This window comes from Dromaius novaehollandiae, chromosome 6 (assembly GCF_036370855.1).
Source record: "Dromaius novaehollandiae isolate bDroNov1 chromosome 6, bDroNov1.hap1, whole genome shotgun sequence".
NCBI lineage: Eukaryota > Metazoa > Chordata > Aves > Casuariiformes > Dromaiidae > Dromaius > Dromaius novaehollandiae.
The window spans coordinates 19,439,890-19,459,949 of NC_088103.1; the positions used below are offsets into that span (position 1 = coordinate 19,439,890).

The following is a 20,060-nucleotide window of genomic DNA, read 5'->3' on the forward strand; positions in this document are numbered from 1 at the left end:
TGCTGCTCAAGCACTTCCTCGCTGACCAGGAAAGGCAGCGAAGGCCATGGGCAGTTTCAACGTTCCTTGCAAATTTTAAAAGGTTTTTAGTTTTGAAACACCAGCGTGGTATTTATTATGTGAAAAACTCTGTGGAGCCTCGGCACAAGCTGAGGCTGGTGAGTTCCACAAAACGGCAGTTTCCAATCAAAGTCCCTTTCATTAAAGAGCAAACGCTGACTAAGGCCACCGGTTGCACGGGCGGCCGAGGCTTCCCTCGCGTTACATCGCAGCCTGCAGGGCTACTCGTGTGATGCCGAGGCTGCAAAATGGAGATGGAGGAAACTACGCTCCGAGTCAGGTCTAAGGCCTTAAGTGTTGAGTATAACATCTGATTCAGAACCAAAACCTGACTTCCTTAGTCAGGAATTCTTAAGATATTTCAGAAAACATAGGTAGCCTGTCTGTCTCCAGCAGTCTCAGAAGACACTATAACATTAAGTTCATCTGCTTCTTAGCTCTTTAAACACAACCAGTATCCAGCCTCCTAAAAAAATGGTAAAAGATACTTTAAGATGAATTACATCATTACATTCATTAAGATGAATTTGAAATTTCACTAGCTATTTCAATAAACTATTTACCTGTACATTAGCTGAATATCTGAAAGACCTCAGAGTCTAAAAGTATCTGAAAACCTTCCTGGATCCCTTTGCGCTATGAAAACCTTCACCTCTCTCCCATCAGGAGTGCATGCCATGGTTTCCCAGCTGATGCAGGACTGTGACTTACGGATTTCTGCATCACACTGGAAGCTAGACTGTTGTGCTTTTTCTTATCCTAGGGAACACTTACAAAGTAATCCTACTAATTTTAGACTACAAGAATTTTAGAGAATGGAGATTTTTCAACATTAACCTTGTCTAGCACAAGCAGTTACTTCTAGATTAGTGCTTCAGTAGACATCTTTTTTCTACATGCATTCTTTAAAGATGAGTGAGATGGTTCACATGGAACCATTTAGAGAGACAAACCAAAATAATAAAGATGAAAAATAAAGAGGACTAGCATTTTCCAGTTACATTTCTTTTGCCAAGACAGTCATCTAAATAACATTGCTCACTGAAACAGTGTTATACAATTTGGCGGGGGAGGGGGGAATGAACTCTTCTTTGCATTTGGGATTTTTAGCAACAGTCTCAGAACCTCCTTTTCAACACTGAGTTCCCTTATATGTATGTGCTATAACAGGCTACTTCATTTACAGCAAAACTAATTTTGATGCATGTGTTCATGGTTCTGAAAGCACATGTTCTGGTTGTGTGGGCAGGAGCTACAGGCAAAGCATTTACATAGCAGAACTTCCCTTTTGGGCTATAAAGCTGATAAAAAAAAGAAGAAAGTCAGATCAGAAGGACTGCAGAGTCCACTCTTACATGACATTTTGCCACGGATTATCTTTAGTAGTATGGTTGTGACAGCCCCTTTCCTCCAGCCTATAAACTAGGATGCCAGCCACAGCAATGCTGCATTGCAGCTCTGTGCTCTTGTCCCTGTCCACCCATCAACACTTTTCAGCAGAGGGGCTGGGTTTCTGTCCTCCATATAGCTTCAACATAGCATCATGTCCAGTCATTGAAATACAAAAGCTGTGATGGAATTAAAGAAGAAAAATATTTTTTTCCTCATCAAAATCCTAACTGGCACCCTGACTGAGAACTGAGTGCTCACAGAGGTCAAGGCTGTGCCCATGGGTGAAAGCTAAATTTAAATTAGTTCAAAAGCAAATGTACATGTATTAAAACAATTTGAGGGTGGCTTATTGGAGTTTAGCATAAATTCATTCCCAACTGAACTCAAGCTTAACTGATAAAGACACACATGATTATTATGCAAAACTAAACATCAGGGCAGGTTTTGAGGCACAGAGCGTAGTGGGACATTCACTATGCAAACAGCTGGGCAAATTAAGAAGTGACCACAGAGTAGCTCACATTCAAAGAAGGCCAGGAATCACCGTACTCTCCATATGCTGGCAGAGCTACTCTTGGGAGTTACTCTCCTAACTTGCACCAGCCAAAAGGGGCCACATTAGCTTAAACAGGAGATTTTTGTTAACCAGAGTCATTTTGACTGAAACAGGTTAGAAGCCATTCAGAGGAGCAGCTGCTCCAACAGATGAGGACAAACTAACCTCTACACAGGGTCATTTCTTCATTCGGGAGTTGGAAGAAAACGTATTTCTGTAACTTCAGTACTGTTATTTTCTTATATAGAAAAGCCCTTTGAGTATCACACCCAGGCTGGCAGCACTGAGATATGTTGGAATGGGTGTGTGAGGAAGCTTGTACCACTGCAACCAGCCCTGTACTTATTCCAGGCCTGGTCATGTTCACTTTGAAGTCAACTGCCATGTTCCTAACATTCAGGTTTGGCTCACTTCTATGAATCCCTCTATTTAACCACCTGTCAGTCACACACTTTTGACCATAAACAGAAAACTGGGGTAGCTATGGCAGCGCATGGAATATTTTTCTGACAAGGAAACCATTGTATGGAAACTTCACTAGCTGCCGTTTTCAGACAGGGAGTGAGGCATTTGTGTGCTTAATATATTTCACTTCTGGAAATTTTTCCACAGGAATGATAACCTCTGAGTCCAGGCTCCTTGGGAGCTCTGGCTGATACAAATCCCTCTTCCTGCAAAAGCTGTTATAGGCAGCAAATATTCTTCTCAGCAAAATAAAAAGATACAATGCAGTAGCTCTGGTAGCATATTATATCAGTAAAAAATCATCAAGTTACATCACAACACCATTAAGGGATAATTTTCTGTAAAAAACATGTCTATAATTAGATGAAACACATTAGAGCTTTTTTTTTCTTTTATTTGAAACAATTTATAAACTGTTATGGTGAGTTTCTTTCATTGTCAGTAAAATAAGGGGAATGGTTATGAGAGCCACATGAAACATGGATTCAGGCCTGAGTCCTGTGAAGTCTCTCAGATGACCTCAGTGGATTTTGATACAAGGTAAAAATTTGCAGAAGTATCTGTGAAAATACTTACAATTTTGTTAGAGCTCAGTAGAGTTTTGATGACTGAAGACCTTAAAACAGAAGAAGAGATTCTGCTGAAACTGGGGGCAGGAAGAAATCAAAACCTTTACTTTCCAGTGCATGTGCCTCTAAAGGATTCATACTATTACATCAAAATCTGAGTTTATATTTAGTTTTTCTAGTTTTGAAAACATACAAATAAAAACCCTCAAAAGGGATCCACGTGTACGTGATATAGTCCAGTTTGCTTGGGTATCTACACATCCCAAAATAATAGCTCTATCTTCCATAGATATCTTAATGGAGTCTTAATTCCAAAACTGCCTGTGAGGCAACAAAGAACCACAACGGCAAAAATTTTGTTAACAATAGGAAAACATGAATAAGGCTTCACTATTCACTCAACCACATATTCCCTGGCTGCCAGGGTTCTTACCTGCTCTGCTTCTCTCACATTTCCAGAGGGGAAAGGGATCCCTGATATTGAGAGAGGAGCACCCATGTCTCCATTCTTGAAGAAGAAAATAGATGACAGCAATGTCCTTGCCTTTTTGGGGAAGAGAGGCAGAGCTAGTGAGCCTTGGCACATGCTTTGTTCAACCTGACAAAAGTAATTAAAACCACTGAGTTTCACACATTCCTGGCCAAAAATCCAAGACAGTGAGAATAACGAAAACAAATACAGAAGAAATGATAATGGTAACATGTGGATCATGTATTTTAGATGCATGCATGAAGGAATTACATGGCATAGATATATCAGTTTCCGAAATATTAAACAGGATGCCAATGTGCTGTGATAAGCATGGGTCATGCTTTTGATAGATTCATCATAAAGAAGCGGAGCATGAAAATAATATAACAGACATCAACTGTTTTGGTATATTATTGTGTTACTTTTCCTATGAATAAATACAAGTATATAGTCATAATTCACTCAAGTGAACATTTGGGACATAAAATGGCTTAAAAAATACTAATATGTCATCCTCTTGTGTTTTATGCAAGGATGAAGATCTGGCTCTGGCAACCTGTTTCTGTAATTCCATAACCTACTATTTCTTTCTTTAAATTCCATTTAGTACCCTATAGGTGGTCTGTTCAAACAAGTGACAAATTGTAAATCTGAAAAGTGTCAATATTTGTCCACTCCAGATGTATAAAAATATACAATTACATAAAGTATAGAAACCATTTTCAAAAGGAGGGCATGCCAGTTACTAAGTCACAGAATTGGAAGTAACTTGCACATTAAATTATTGCTTTCCTTAGAGTTTATTAAAATGAAGAGAGACATTAACAGGAACTCTGCATAAGGCCCACTTCTGATCCCTCTCAGCAGCATGGCATCTGAAACTCTCACAGAGACATGCCAGTATAGTTCTTGCCAGGAAGGGACAGGGCCACTCTCTCTATTCCAGCCTTTGCTTCCAGCCATGCTTTCCCTGATCCCTGTTAGATCAGCTTAGCAGCATTATGAATCCTTGTCACGACGGTAAATTTAAGAGTCTCAGGAGTTCTGACTGGAAGTCTCTTCAGTATCTTTGTAACACATTTTGTCGCAAAAGGACATTAAAACAACTAACTGGTAAAGTAAGTATTGTGTCACAACTTAACTACAGCGGTAGAGCAGAATGTAACTGACAGCAATTGTCCCTGAGAGCTTACAAGAGGAAGAAAAGAATGGTAGAACATGCAGTATATCAGGTTGATAGAGATGTAATTTATATTCTTTTTTTTTTATATATGCATGTTTGCTTTTATAAAGACTTAGTTTGGTTTTCTTTTAGTGCTGTGCCTTTTAAAACTGTCTTTCAACAAGCTCAGTTAGAAACCTAAAACCAGTCTGGAAGTGGAAGCATTGCAGCACACAGTTCCTAAGCCAGCCACAGAAGCCATGCTGAAACAGAGAAGAAAATTCAAGTATATTTTCTCCAGTTAAAATTACAGGTAGGCTACTAACAAGTACGTTGTAATACCTAGACTGGTATTTAGCAAGAATAGAACCCCCAAACCTTCTCTGCCCATGTACTTTGAACAGATGTTTACTCTTATTCTTACATTGAAAATTGTGAATGTTAACAACAGTCGTTCTGCATTAGCATTTCATACCAAATGTGTATGGACAACAGTACCACAGTCAGGGTAAGACAGTAGCAAATAAGGCCTAGAATCCTTGGTATCAGGATATGTGAGAGTCTTCGTATTATCTCAAGCATGGTCATATTGCTTTCTGACATTACGCTTGTATTGATTCAATACGAGTTCAAAGGAAGATATTCTAACCCGCAAAACCACAGAAGCATTTCCTGCAAGCACTGCATTTTCCTAATGCCCGTTGCAGTCTTTAGTTCCAACCTCATATCTTTCCACTGTGAGTTCATGCCGTAACAGTATGCAATCCAGGACTGAGTGATGGAAACTACTGTGTTAATCTAGTAGCTATACAGTATCCACACCCCTGATTTCACAGGTGCTGTTTTCTTCCTTTCCTTCCTTTTTCTGTTTCCATTTTTCAGTATTTTATTTCCATTACTAAAAGATTCCATTGGTGAAAACACAAGGATAAACTACCTGAGAGTTTACTCGCTAAAAGCAAACAGAAACTACAATAAAAGAAATCTGTAAGTTTTAAAACTCTGCCTTTCAGGCAACTTGGGATCCTAGAGTACTAGCCAGCCCATGGTACAATGCATGCTATTAGGAGCGCTAGTCTGGAATTTGAGAGATCCAGGTACCCTCACAGGCTCCCTGCATGATCTTGATCAGGACTGGATCCTCCAAATCGACCAGATACATGGATTTTGACTCCTTAGGAGCTAAAATCCATCATTTCCCAACTCTCCCTTATGAGAGGGTTCTTTCATAGCTATTCTTGGTTATAGTTCACTTCTTTACATGTTAATTGATGGAGACTTTGGAAAGCCAGCCTCCCAAATGCTCTACACTCTATTTTAGCCAGCAAAAGGACAAAATAATAAGCACTTGCATTCATTTTCCTTCCTCAGTTTTGTCACTACTGCTGAGCATTCTTTAGGTTGTAGACTAATTTTCTTGTATATCATTTCTAAATTACGCAGTTTGAATTTTTGTCTATCTCTTGTTTATGCCACTCTTTTCCTTTCTTCTTGACTGGTCCTTTGATTACACCAGATCCCTACAACACAATGTAATGCACTTATATTCTTCTCTCCTTCTTGTTCCTCTGCAAGTCTTCTGTAAGCAAAGTGTGTCCGGTTTGATGACATTTGAAAGGTAATGTTACCTCTAATCTCTACGTTACACTCCTGAGAAAATTGTGTTGTTTAAAATCCATTTCTTGGAGACAAATTTGGCTGAACTCATTTCTGGGTACAGTCTGAAGGCAGACAGCAATGTTTAATGACTCTTCCTTATTCCTTGTATGGAATATAGGCAATACAGTTTAACAGCATATGGTTTGACTTGCTGTATGCTGAGGAATTCAACAATACAGCCTTTTCATAAACTTGACCAGTATTTGTGATGGACTGTACAGACTCCCTGTTATCAGAGGGGCATCCACCTTAGATCTGTGTAATTCTTAGTACATAGGACTTTCGCTGAAAAAATTTTCTTGCAAACATTTTGTATTTTATGTTAAATAATCATGCCCAGAGCTTTGATCTCTGGGAATGTCAATCTGTCACCTTTCGCTCTCACTAAATTCATTCAAATTAGGATAAATGGGCTATATAAGTTATGGCGTCTTGAGTGTACATATCTAAACTATCATCCTTCACACGAAGCAGAATAAAAAATAGTCTTGAAATAAGCAGTTTCATCAAGGAGTAACTGACAGAAGTGCTTTAGTTTCCATTTCGTATTAATACAAACATCTCATTAAACCGTTAAAGTGTTGCAGTTGTATAGCTCTGTGTTTTACTTCTGGAGGACATAACCTTTCTTGTTTTGCTGGGCTGACACCTTGCAATGTACACTTGTAGAAACCAGCAGTTTAGCCCTTTGCAGTTTGGATTTTTCTAGAATTTCACTCAGACATGGCTGCCAGTTAACCTAATTTGTTTAGATCTGCTCAGGGTTGTGGCTTTTACAAAACTGAATTCTGAAATCCAGTTAATATCTAATTCCAAATGGCTCCAGATAATAGAGTTTGGCAATGGAAAAGGAGCTCACAGAAATCAGCTGAGCTAACCCTGGCCAGTACACTCTACCTACACCTGCAGAGTTTAAGCTCCCAGTATGGGAAAACACATACATATTTGCTAGTACTTTTGAAGGTAATGCAATTGGGTGATGTCTGAATGGGTTTCCACAGAACTACCTTGTTTGGAAGTTGATAAGAAATTCATCATTAGTCAGTGATATGTAGCATCTTTCCTAAAATTCCAAATAGTACTGTAAGGCAATTAGGTAAATCTTTCATTTCAAAATAAATTCCAATCTCAGGGACATCCTGAGAGGTGTAAATGTGAAAAGCTTAACAGATTTTACAATAATTTGCAAGTAGTCAGGAGTTAAAAATATCTTACAGTTTTTGGGTTCAGATTTATCTTTCTTTAGTGCTTACAAACAGCAAATTGAACGGAGAAGAAACCATTAGTACTAAAGGACAGCCTGTTTCTACTGTTTATCCCTATGCGTCAAGTCTGTGACAATTTACACTATCATTTTGAACTCATCACTTTATGTTGTAAATGAATCTCCATCCCCACAAGATTTCTAGGCAGAGCTTAATACAAACTAAACACAGATACACACCTTTTTTTTTTTTTTTTTTTTTTTGTCTCCAGGAAATGGAAAGTGCAGCAACTCACAGGCAATCTGACCCACCAATATCATAGAGAGTTCAGATCAGTTCAGCAGTTGAGCAGAGATTTCCTCCTCTTGGTAGAAAAAAAAGCAAGGTCCTCTGATAAAATGCACAGGAAGTTGGAGAGACTTACCCAACTATTATACCATATTTCGACAGCACATTTCAAAACATTAGCTTTGCATTTTCAATTGAAGGATATTTTGTTGGCAGAGGATTTTCCAAGAAGATATAGACCAAATAAGAGGGAGGCTTGTTTTCTAGCACTTCCTGTACTCCATGATAATTTGCACAAGGCAAGATGTTTGTACTAAGTTGACAGTGGTTAGCTCCAGTAATTATAACAGCTGCCTTTCCCTATAAGCTATAGTAGACTCATGCCACTTACTACTGGTCTTTCAGTTATTTTCAATAGCAAGTTATTGCATTGCTCTTCCTATTACTTAAGCACTACAGTTACTTTGTTAGGGATTTTCCATACTAGAAATTCCAATTAAAATTTTAGAGCAAAAGACTTTTATTATAACTTGTATTTAGATTGATGAACCATAGGCTATTACAAGCGCCTGCTCCTATGGCATCAAACACTTGACAATCCTTGTGTTTACAGACATGATACTCCATATCAGAGTACAGAAAGATGCATACTCCCTACAGAGATTTAGAAGGATGTGTTGACTTTCTGCAAAAAGTCATGAAAGTGACATTTTGTACTCTTAACTGACCCTTATTTCCTTACAGTTTGGGAAACAATTCAAAAAACAAATTATCTCAATTCTTGCATCTCCTTACCTCCTATCCAACTCTTCTCTACTCTGTCTACAGCAGTGTTTCCATGATTATCTACTCCTTATTTTCTAATCACTTTGCTTCCTCCCATAGGAAGAGAAGATTGGATTTGGAGTTACCTCACTCACAAAGCTTTCTTTGCCTTGATTCTTGCTCTGACACCTCTCAAAGCTCCTCCTGTCAGTCCATTCATCCACAGTTTTCTTTCAGTCTTTTGAGTTTCAGCTTTACTCTGCTATTCACTGGACCTGAAAACATTTCCGTGTCTTCTGCTCTTCTCACTTCACCTTTAAATCCTACGTTAGTAAACACCATCTTGAGCAGTACTACTTCTATTTCCTCAACTATTTCTGCCCTCTTTCTTATCTATGTGGTAATTAAGTGGGGAAAAGATATATAGCTTATCAGTATTTTAAGTATGCCAAAACAATTATGGACATGTAGATATATGACTATTCAATGAACAGCAAGATCTGGGAAATTTTGGCTCACCGTAGGCCTAGAGGTGACTTTAGCCTGTTTGCGCTTCAGATTTCCTTCCCCCAGAATGGAAATAAATATCATTTCTCTTTTTCTGCTGGCTGAGTATAAAAACATGAGGAACCATAAGGACTACATGAGGATAGGTATCCTATACATGTAATTCTTCTTCGTAATTACTAGGCAAAATTGAAAGGCTTGAAAAATTCCCAAGGGTACCAAAATACAAAGTTCAAAATGTAGTTTAAAATAATCATTGTGTAACTTGTCGGACCTTCTGATCATTGAATCTGATGCCTGTGGGGGTCATCTGTACGCAGCAAGTTCTGAGGGGCTCCTTTACCTCCGTAATGAGGGGGGTCAGCACCTTGTCAAACTGTGCCTCTACCTCATTCAAAGCATCTTTCACCCAAGATGGCTCAAAATGTTCTGCCACCATTAAGAAAAGACAGCACTGAAAGGCTGCCTGTCATAGGTCTCCCAGCCTCTGTGGTAAGCACTCCAACCACAGATTAGGGACCAGATCCTCAAAGAGCTTTCTTACAAAATATTTAACTGGAGTTGAAAAAAATCAGTTTTATGTTCTCAGTATTGTCAGTAACGAGGCAGTAGTATAAAGGTAAGAAGGTAAATTCAGATCTAAAGTTAGAGAGAGTTTTTCTAACAAGCATTGCCTAATTGGCTCCAACATTTAATCAGCAAATACTTATTTCCTTTGCTTTTAAATTGCAGAGAGTGAGAGTCGCCTGGTGGTGAGTGAGTAGCATAGCCATTTGGCATTGCACAATTCTGTTAGGCGTGCTTTACCCAGGATCCATACATAGTGTCCTTTCACTGGGGCTCTGCACATGGACCCAGGGGAAAATCTGGAGAACAAAGGCTCAGACATGATGGCAACTGACCGTTGCCAAAGAATTCATCTCTCTTTCCTTCTCTCTCAAGTTCAGTCAGTCCTAGATGGTTAGAATTGGCCTCAAATGCCTTTTTTTTTTTTTTTTGGTTCTGCACTCCTCATCCTAACTTTAAGCCTTACAAGCCTCCTTTAATTAGGATTGTAAGGGAGGGAGTCCATTATATCCTGACAAAGAACTAGGCCTGCATTTTCTTATTTAAGAGCAGTATCAAAAAAAACTCTGGTGACTTTTACGAAGCAGCTAATATCAGCAAAGCCTATTATCTGAGATGGCTCAGAGCACAAAGTACCAGGAGATTCATGATAGCAGTTAAGATTCAGACCCCCAATCTATTAAGATGCATGACATGGTGAGTCAGAGCCCTCCATCTTCTGGAAAGAGAGAAAAACATTTTGTCTTTTCCTTAAACAGTTGTATTACTACCCCTCCCCAAATATTTAACATTCAAACATATGAGCCACTGACATTCCAGCTTCCTTCAATTTTAATTTAATTCTACAGCAGGGAATGAAAAAAAAGTGTTAAAGAGAAGATAGTGTATTTGTCACTCAGATGTAAATAGACCAGAATTATGGAGATGTCAAAATTTACAGTTCAGTTGCAGATTGTGGTTAGGTTTTTTTAAGATCTCAGTCGAACTTCTGAGATTTCACAAGATCCTAGTAGCCCAGGAAGATATACGCACATGGTATTTCTTCTTTTATCTTATATTTACACACGGATTTGCCAATAGAGGGAGTCCTTTTACTATCTACCAAAACTTTATAGAAGTGAATTTTCACAGAGTTTTAAAATAATGACTGTGCCCCTGCAGTGCAACTACCATTGCGTTAATAGCAAAAATGAAAAAGATTTGCAAAATAAAGTCACCTCAGGGTATTTAGCAACTCAAAACTTGGGGTAATATCAGCCATCCAATCACCAGAAGTGCACTGGAGAATTCAAGTGGTCATTTATGTCATTACAGCAATTATATCCATGGGCACAGCTAGGAAATATCTATGAGAACAATTACATTTAAACATATTTAAAAGAATTATGTCAAATAACTATAAGTTCCTCTCTTGGACAATCTATGTTTAACTAAAAGCCATTTGAGTTTGTTCCTGATGTTATATTTAGAGCTTGTCAAACAGCAGCTATTCAGTTAACCCCTTCCGTGGTTTGAGAAACCAACTTTCTTCTACGTGGTCATTTCATTAAAATATTGTGTAACTTTTAATCACAACTGAACTAAGTTTCATACAATAAGACCTTCCTGACAGTTCACTTGCCCTTTCATAACAACATGAAGCAAGCCTTCTTTTGAACTATGAAAATGTTAATTTAATATTTTGGAGCTACTGTTTGAATTCTGTTGCTGTTTCTGCTGCTGAACCTCTACATAAAGTTGCCAGTTCCCCTCTGAACTGACTAGAAGATTTCAATAGCTGATCTGATGATGCTATGAATCATGTCCATGCTTGGACTCAGCATCTTAGACCATTGAAGGAAGACACAAAATAAGCAGAATAACATTTCTACTTACTATACCAAAATAAGCCCTTTACAAATACAATATATGTCAGGTGTAGTAAAGTTGTGTTAAAACATTAAGTAACCAACCACGAAATTAAGATCACGTTTACTCACGTGTGGTGACTCACTAGCAGTATCATAATAAAAAAGGACAACATATAAGGTTACAGTCACATCTGTGTCACAGTAGCTCCTCCCTTCTCACAGAAATTGCCATTTTCATAGCAGTTACAACTTAATTTCTCATGAAGCAACTCCTAAACTTTTTACAGCTTGACATTTGCAAAAGCAGTATTAACTGCATCAGTCCCTTTCCCTCCTTTCAGGGGGACCTGGGTTTATACTGAGATTCCAGGAACAAACCTAATCCCAACCACTTCTGTTCTGAAATCAGTTCACAACGGGCAAACTTCTTCCAAGGAAACTCCAGAGTGAAACAGACCTGAACCTAACTGTTGATGGGAGCTCAAGAAGAGTCTTTTGTCTTCTTCCTTTTCAAATGAGTAAACCTTTTCATTTTCTAATCCCTGTTAAGACTGCAAACAGAGATCAGTTTTGTAAGTTTTGGAAGCCTGGCCATCTTGGATAAACATTCCAAGCTTTCAAATGTTTACAGACCAAATTGCAGAGCTAAACATTTATGTTCTACTAAATAACTTCAGCATTGTGTTTAACTGAAAGGCTCCTAAAGTAATATTGTTTCTACCAGTAGGTGAAGACACACTCTACAGCAACAACCAAAATTTTAAAGGAAGAAATGAATACAAGTCTGTCTGTGAATATTTAGCAGATCTCTACGTAGTAGGCTTTACAGTTGGAATATAGAAAACTTCCAAAGTTGAAGTGATTTCTTACTTAGAATATATTCCCAAGCCTTTTGAAAACAATTAAAAGTAACTATTAGCTTATATGAAAACTAAAACTTAGCTTTTGGAGTTAAGTGGTGTATTCCTCCCCTAATTCTAATTTAATCAAGGATAAAACCTTGTCCTTGTACCTTAAGGCATGTTGCCTGAGATATCACTAGGAACAGGATTTGCACCCTCCTGTTATACCTACGCAGGACAAGAGTGAAATGTTGTTTGTTTTTAAGAATGCCTTATATTCATTCTGACAGATGCAAAATGGCATTGGTTTATTTGCCTCCAAAGGGGAACTAGTCTGGTCCAGAAGAGATCATTTCTGGAGCAAAATCTCTGTTCTCAGTCACAATCTCTACTCAGTTTTAAGTGATGATCTAACTTTTACTTGCTCGAGTTAATCTGAATTATGTCTCTACCTCCTTGGTATTTACATTTTTCAGACTCTTTAGGGACAACAACCGTATCTCCCAGCGTGCAGAGCTAAAAGAGAAATGAGTATGTCATTCACTGTGAAATACCACTTTGCTCACAAAATGAAAACAACCTAGCATATGATACTGCTTCTAAGAAGAAGAAAAACAACATGAAGACAGTTCCATGGTAGCATTGGCTTGCAGGCTGTGTGATTAGTTACTCTGCTTTTCATGTAAAAACTTTTTATGTTAAAGCAATACAATGCAGGCAAGGGTATTTCTTAACTTCTGTGGTTAATTTGTATGTTTTCATTTCACTGTGAGGTTCAGATGCATGTGTTTTCCAAGAGGTCAGAAGAGTTTGCCCTGGACTTGCTCCTCTGGGGTTCATACCATTACACATTTCCTGTTTTGCACATGACAACACAGTGAGCTTTTTCAAAGACGCAAGCTGTATGTATGAGCCTTCTGACCTGATTTACTACTGTACTATTGCAACAGAGTCAGACAGTATAAAACCGAAGGAAAGCACTCCTGACTGAAGCCTTCGTCATCTTTCTAACAAGCCTTTAAGAACCTGGACTTGGGCCCATGGCTGAAATAAGCGGAATTCAGAGTGGCCACCTCCAGATTTAGCCTGGGTTTTCAAATCCCTAAATATGAAGTGATCAGATAAAGCATTTTTGTTTTATCTTTTGTCCATTACTTAGTCAAAGTGATTTCCACTCCACTGGCACTTGTTGAGTAATGGTAATATGAAGTCAGTCACCAAGGACTCAATACAGACACATAATCTCTACTGAATCCAGAGGTATGCAGGAGGTAGTTCCTGAACCAGCTATTAGAATTGGCATCAGTATTTCTTCTCCACAAACTGCTTTGCTTATGCTCAAAATGGCAGGCTGCTCCTCACCCCACATAGAGCCCAGATCTAGCCCATAACTGCCTCTGCCAGTCTCTTCCCTCCAGCTGCTTCTCTGCCCTGCCCCTAGAACTATTCACTCACCACAGCTTAGCAGACAGGATCGTGACCTGGATTTCAGGTGACTTCAGTTTTACTGCAGTTTTCCCGTGTCATTCAACAATTACTGTCGTCTATCCTTTATATATATATAGGGTATATTCATGCAAGCAGCTACATCCTCCTGCTATAGATCAGCTCTGTTCAGGATTTAGCACCTTTAGCTCATAAATTAGGTGGTGACTGTGAATCCCATTACTATATAAATAATAACAACACTCCAGTCATTTACATCAGTCCTAGAATTAGGATATTCTCATGAATGATGTGAGCAACATACTGGTTGCCACAAGGCTGGAAATGCAAAATCCATGGTTTTGATCAAACAAAAATATACAACACATTTTATAGCACCAAGCTTCAGGACTTCCTACTATTGGTTGTATTATTCACCTAGTTATTTCCTAGGAAGGGATTTCAGCATGGTAGCAGTTTAACAGGAAAATTTGCCAGAGTTCATATCCTATTTATTAAGAGGAAGAAAAAGCCAACAGCCCTGTTTTTGCCCACAGGAAAAAATCTGGTTTACCTTTTTCTTATTTGAAATGATTCTAAGTGATAGCTTAGTTAGCATTACCTCTAGTTAGCATTACCTCTAGTCAGATTTTATACAGAATTATTTAAAAAAGCAATATCACATCAGGGAGGATATTACTTAATTTTCCTGGTTAGCTATGTCCTTTCATTTGTTTAGGAAGATCCTATAGGTCAATTTTCTGAAAGTTCTGGGTTATTTAGAGCTTGAAAATGCACAGTGATTTACTATCAGTCTATTTCTCCACTGTATTGTGGAAAAAATAGTGTTTTCAAATGAACTGACTTCTGAAAACTCTTTTCTTAATATGATGTATTATAACAGGATCTTTTTAAAGAGAGGGCAACACCAAAAGCATGGATATTGCAAAGAGAAATGTAAAGGAAACAACCAGGGAGAAACACACACACTTTTTCTTATCTTTTCAAGTTGGTTTAGAAATCTGACTGAAAGGCCTGATGTTGATCTATGAAACAAGTGCAAAGGAGAGGACTAGATTTTCAGCTTGCTTGAATCAATCAAACATCACTGAAATCACACCAGTTACATCATCTGAAGACTTTGCATAGGGCTCACTTTTTCCAAGACTGCACATGCTGGAATCAGTTCAAACAGGGAACAGAATTAGTTCAAACTTGTACACCTCCGTATTGCTCTCTGATCAGAGAGCATCTTTGGAGCATCTTAGAGACGACAAAGAAATTGTCTGAAATGGTCAGTTTGTCACGTTGGGGGTCAGGACCTTGAAACATAGCTGTTCTCTGGACATGAAACTGAATTACAAAGGAGAACTGGGATTTCATAAGCCCAAATTGATAGAGTCTGATAGTCTCCAAAATTGAGATCATTACCCTAGTGAACTCTTTCATGAGAAAATTTCTGCAGTATGTAAGACAGAACGCGAGAGGGCAAAGAAGACAGCCTTCCTTCGTGGGGGCTGTAGCCCTGGCTGGCTGGTGGGTTAGCCGGGAATCCCAGCTGCACAGGCACAGGCACAGGGGCTGCTCCCTCCTCCCTATGCTTTGCTGCATTATTATTGCCCCAGAAGAAGCTCTGCTCTGTAAGAGCCAGGCTTGCATCTCCTACGACAGGGAAAGGAGGATGTAGACAAAGCCGAGCAGGAGAAATGCACGGTTCTGCAGGATAATGCTCTTCAAACTCTACATTCAAGAACTGAATTCAAAGCAAGAATTTAATAAAATATTTAGAAACCTTATCATTTCTTTCTGGCATTTACAAGCATCCTGTCAACAGATGGAGTAATTCATCAGTAGGCCACTAGTCTGTATCCACCTTCAAGATGGACCATCTCCCTTCACACACAATGAAAAACAGCTATGGGGAACAAGTCGGTGTCTGCTTACATCCCTCAGTGAGCAATGAGCAGACATATCCATAAATAGGACTCCACATGGGTGCAGGGGCTTCTTGTATGAAATCTGGTACAGGACTGAAGCTGAATTCTCTGTGTTTCTGGCAGCTGTTTGGTGGTGTGCAAGACCCTAGCTGGTGAGCTCAGATCAATCCTCAACAGACATATGCTCACTTCTTAAAATAGTACATTCTGGCAGTAGATTGCAAAGAGACAACAGATATATGTGCTATGAAACCTAATTACCATCTCATCCCACATCACGGCCTGTCATTGCCTGTGATGCACAGCAGAAGGAGGTTTTACTCTCCAGGCTCAGACAGCTCAGTATAGTGACTTTCCATCTCTGCAGTACACTAACGAAATACATCAGAGTAGAGATTTTTTTCTCTATTTTTCTATACTATAATATTTTCACAGGAGTGACATCATAGATGCTAGAAATGGGGAAAAAAATCACTCCGATTCATCTTATTATAATCTGTGCCAAAACAAGACTGATCCCTATTGTACATTTGCTTGTGCTCTGGCCAAACTAATGATGTATCCCATAAAGTGGTTCCACTGCCTCCACGCTTGCAGTCTAATAGAGTTCACCATCAGCACAGTATAAAGGCTTCCTTTCTTGACTACAACCTGTTAGTCTCTATTATACCACTATCTAATTACTCCCTTCACTCACCAATGTTTGTATACCTCAAGTATTTGTAGACTTTTACCTTGAACTCTCTGCACTTTTGTTATTGCTGAGCCAAAACAGAGAGAGTTTTTTTCAGGGGTTGAAACAACTAATTCCCCATTCATTGCTCTACTAATGTGCTCTGCTAATTAGGCCCTTAATCTTTCCTCTGCATATATTCTCTGCATACCTCTAGTCTGTCCCTATCATCCTAATACAGTAACTGGGTGCTCAAAATCAATCTGATGACCAGCTTTGATCACTACCATCCTCTACACACATAACCCAAGCTTGCATCATACATATTTCATTGCCAAAACACTGAATAAACTTCTATCTGAGCTATGACATTAGCTTGGATAGTCATTAGCAAGATGACATTATTGCCATCCTCCTGCATTTCTTAGTTTCTAACTATTCTTCCATAATAGAATGATGGCATATAAACACCAATGACTGATGGCAAATCAATTTGTTCATTCCTTACTCAAGCATCTTATTTCAATAGTTATTTTTCAGCCCCTTCTAACATTTACTGTTTCCTCTGAATCTGGTATTATCTGCATATTTTACTAACATTCTGCTTCCCTTCTGCTTTATAGTAGGTCAATGATATACTTATTTTCAATTCATGTTTGTAAAAATCAGAAGCTTATCTATGTACAAAAACTTTTAAAAAACAGCATAAACATTTGTTCAATGTTATCTCCCACTGTACCTTGCATTTGCAATCTATCACTTCTAATCTTGAGTACAACTCTACAGTTGTTATATTCTAGGCTTTCTAAAGTTGTTTGAGGCTTATCATTTGAAACTCAGAAGTCCTAGTAGTGGCAGTCTAAGAAACAATTTACTTACCATCTGTGTCAGATTAGATTCTCACCTCTGACTGTAGGATCAGAAATAGAGGAATTCAGCAACTTCATTTTAAAAGTCTTTTTTACAAGATCTATGAGGAAAAGCAAAAAGGCTGTGGCAGTGCAGCCATGTTACTAGATACAAGTTATTAATAGGAATGACTTTTACCATCTTAATTGATCTTGTATATAAGGGGGAAGACACTATCTTTAAAGCAATCTAGTATTATATCAGATAATAGTTTTAGTAATAGCTTAACCTGCCCAAATCACATAAGAATCAAACTAAACTTCAACTGAGTTATGTGAGTAAGAGGACTTGCTTCAGAATATGCTGGAAAACAACAACTGATATTTTTTAAAGAAAGCTTATATTCAAAGTGCATTTGGATTTCTAGTCAGAAACGGCCCAGTAAAGAAATGGTCCAGTAAAGAAATGGCCCATCTCCCCTCAGAATAACCCCTTAACAGCTCTCACTTGGAAATTGGATATGTAGAGGGATAGGAATAGAGCGGTAGGGAATGCATACTCAGAACAAAAGAAAATAGCAGCCGTTACTATAAATGCAATGCATTTCTGCTTATTAGACGCAGGTTGAAAGTTGCAAGGGAGTAGTAAGCACCTGTAATTTAAAGAAATAACCTAATTCAGTATGTGCAATTTTAACAATTACCGAATGACAAACTGGGTGTAATGAAGCAAGGACAGACTAAAGAAAAGTAACAGGAGATTTGGGTGGGATTTTTAGCAGAATTCTAACTCCATTCCCACCAAAGTCAAATGAACTCTTACTGATCCTATTCTTAAAAAATTACTATTTAAATTGGCATGGGTATTGTATCCTATTACCCATTAGGTACAAAAGTCACTTTATATGTCTAATAATTCCACAAGTATTGAGGTTTTCATTGAATGGGCCATCTTGCATCTGCACATTAAGACTGGACCATAGCACTTTTGGCAGCAAAAAATCTCAACAGTCCGCAGTGTAATTCTAGTTAATTGATAATTAATTGCTTAATATGATGTGTAATGAAAGGTTGAGGGTAAGGTGAAAGAGATGATTTTCATCTCTGCTACAGTTTGGTAGCGGGGCAACTCCTTTGGATCCTACAGATTTACATAGGCTGACATTGTGCAGATTTCTATAAGGCTTGTGTGTGAGCCAACAAAAGTTGTCCTTTCTGAGAGACGTACCCAGAAAAAAATATCTTCTACTGGACAACTTGGACAAGGAATTGAAACTGCCAAAAGCTAAGGAAAGTTGCCAAAGGAGAAGGAACAAAATTAAGCAAAAAAAAAGTGTAAACATTTTATCAACAAAATCCTTAGGGTAGGGAAAGGCAAACTTATGGATACTTATAATCACAGTACATAAAATACTCGGAGACAGGAGGGAACCAGAGATTTCAGCTGGGGATCATGGTAAAACATTTTTAACAGGAAACAGACATCACATTACCATCTTTCAAAATGTATGATTTTCAGAGTGGGCCCAGATAGACAATAAAAAAAACAGTTACAATCCTATAGCTCCTTTTAATACTATGAATGATTAAAAATGGAATGTACAAACTGGAGTTAAGAAGCTCCACAGTGTAACTTCAAGCAACCTTATGGATTACAGCCTGTAAACTGCAGGAAATAGAGTCTCTGACTTCACTAGGTGATCTGCACACATGCAGGACTACAGACATTGTTATTTGACATTTCTCTGTCAGTCACTGATATGAGTTTTGTTTTCTTCAATTATTGATGGATTAGAATTAAATTTTGTTCAACTGTTGCATGAATAGAACAAGACTAAGGTATTAAAACTTCTATACAGAACTAAAATTATGCAGCCACTCTGCTGTAAGACTGTGATTTCACAAGAAAAAAACAAATTTCTTTCTGCATAAACAAGATAGGCAGGAAAACTCAGAAAACCAATTCCAATGTATTCCAGAATCACACTTCCAGAAAATCCAACCAATGGCATTTTAAGTTCTGTCCTCAAACAAACTGACAATTTTCTTCAATCCATGCAAGCATTTCCACATGCAGTTTTAAATGAGTTTGGGAAGGCATTTCAAAGAAATATCTTCAGTTTATTTCTATTTTCATGTAATCAAGGCTGACTTTAACAAGAAGTTACACCTGACTGTGCAAACTGAGCTGGTGCATTACTGTCACAGAGAGATTAGATACTACTAAAATTAAGAACGTGGAGCCACATGTCGTGCTTTGCAGCATAGTTAGTTCTCTCATTACAATCTTCAGCATATGTTTCTTTAGTACAGAGCAATTCAGTATAGTTACAAGAATTATGTGTCTATGCATTTGTACATGCATATGTATTCTATATTTCAAATAACTGTGGCATTTATCATATATACCTGCTATTGGAGTTTTTATTTTAGTCCTTAGGTGCACATGATTAATGGTTTTATTGGCTGGAATATGTATGTAAGTGAATAAAAAAATGAAATCCAATTATTTGCATGATTAGTAAAAGTGATCCTGTGCAAAGATCTTTCAATTGCTATAAACTATATGGATGATTATAAAAAATGTACAGTAGCTGGCACTGAACTCTATGTGGCAGTAATGTACCAGCTCAGTTTGTATGGCCAAGGCTTAAAATAGGTAGGGAATTATACGATGCAGGTGTAGATAGGGAGGTATTAAGACTGGGCCCCAAGAACTATCAGGAAAACAAACAAACAAACAAACATTGAAACAAAACTAAAGAATCTATGATTTACTGTAATTTAAGAAAAGCATCTCTCTATCTCCCTCCTACGC

The 20,060-nt window shown here is 38.1% G+C and overlaps 1 protein-coding gene across 3 annotated transcripts in view; it reads right to left on the bottom strand.

The window, feature by feature from the left end:
• The window catches only part of ANXA11 (annexin A11), a 74,987-nt gene that overhangs the window by 31,155 nt on the left and 23,772 nt on the right, over positions 1 to 20,060 (bottom strand). The window lies entirely within an intron of this gene.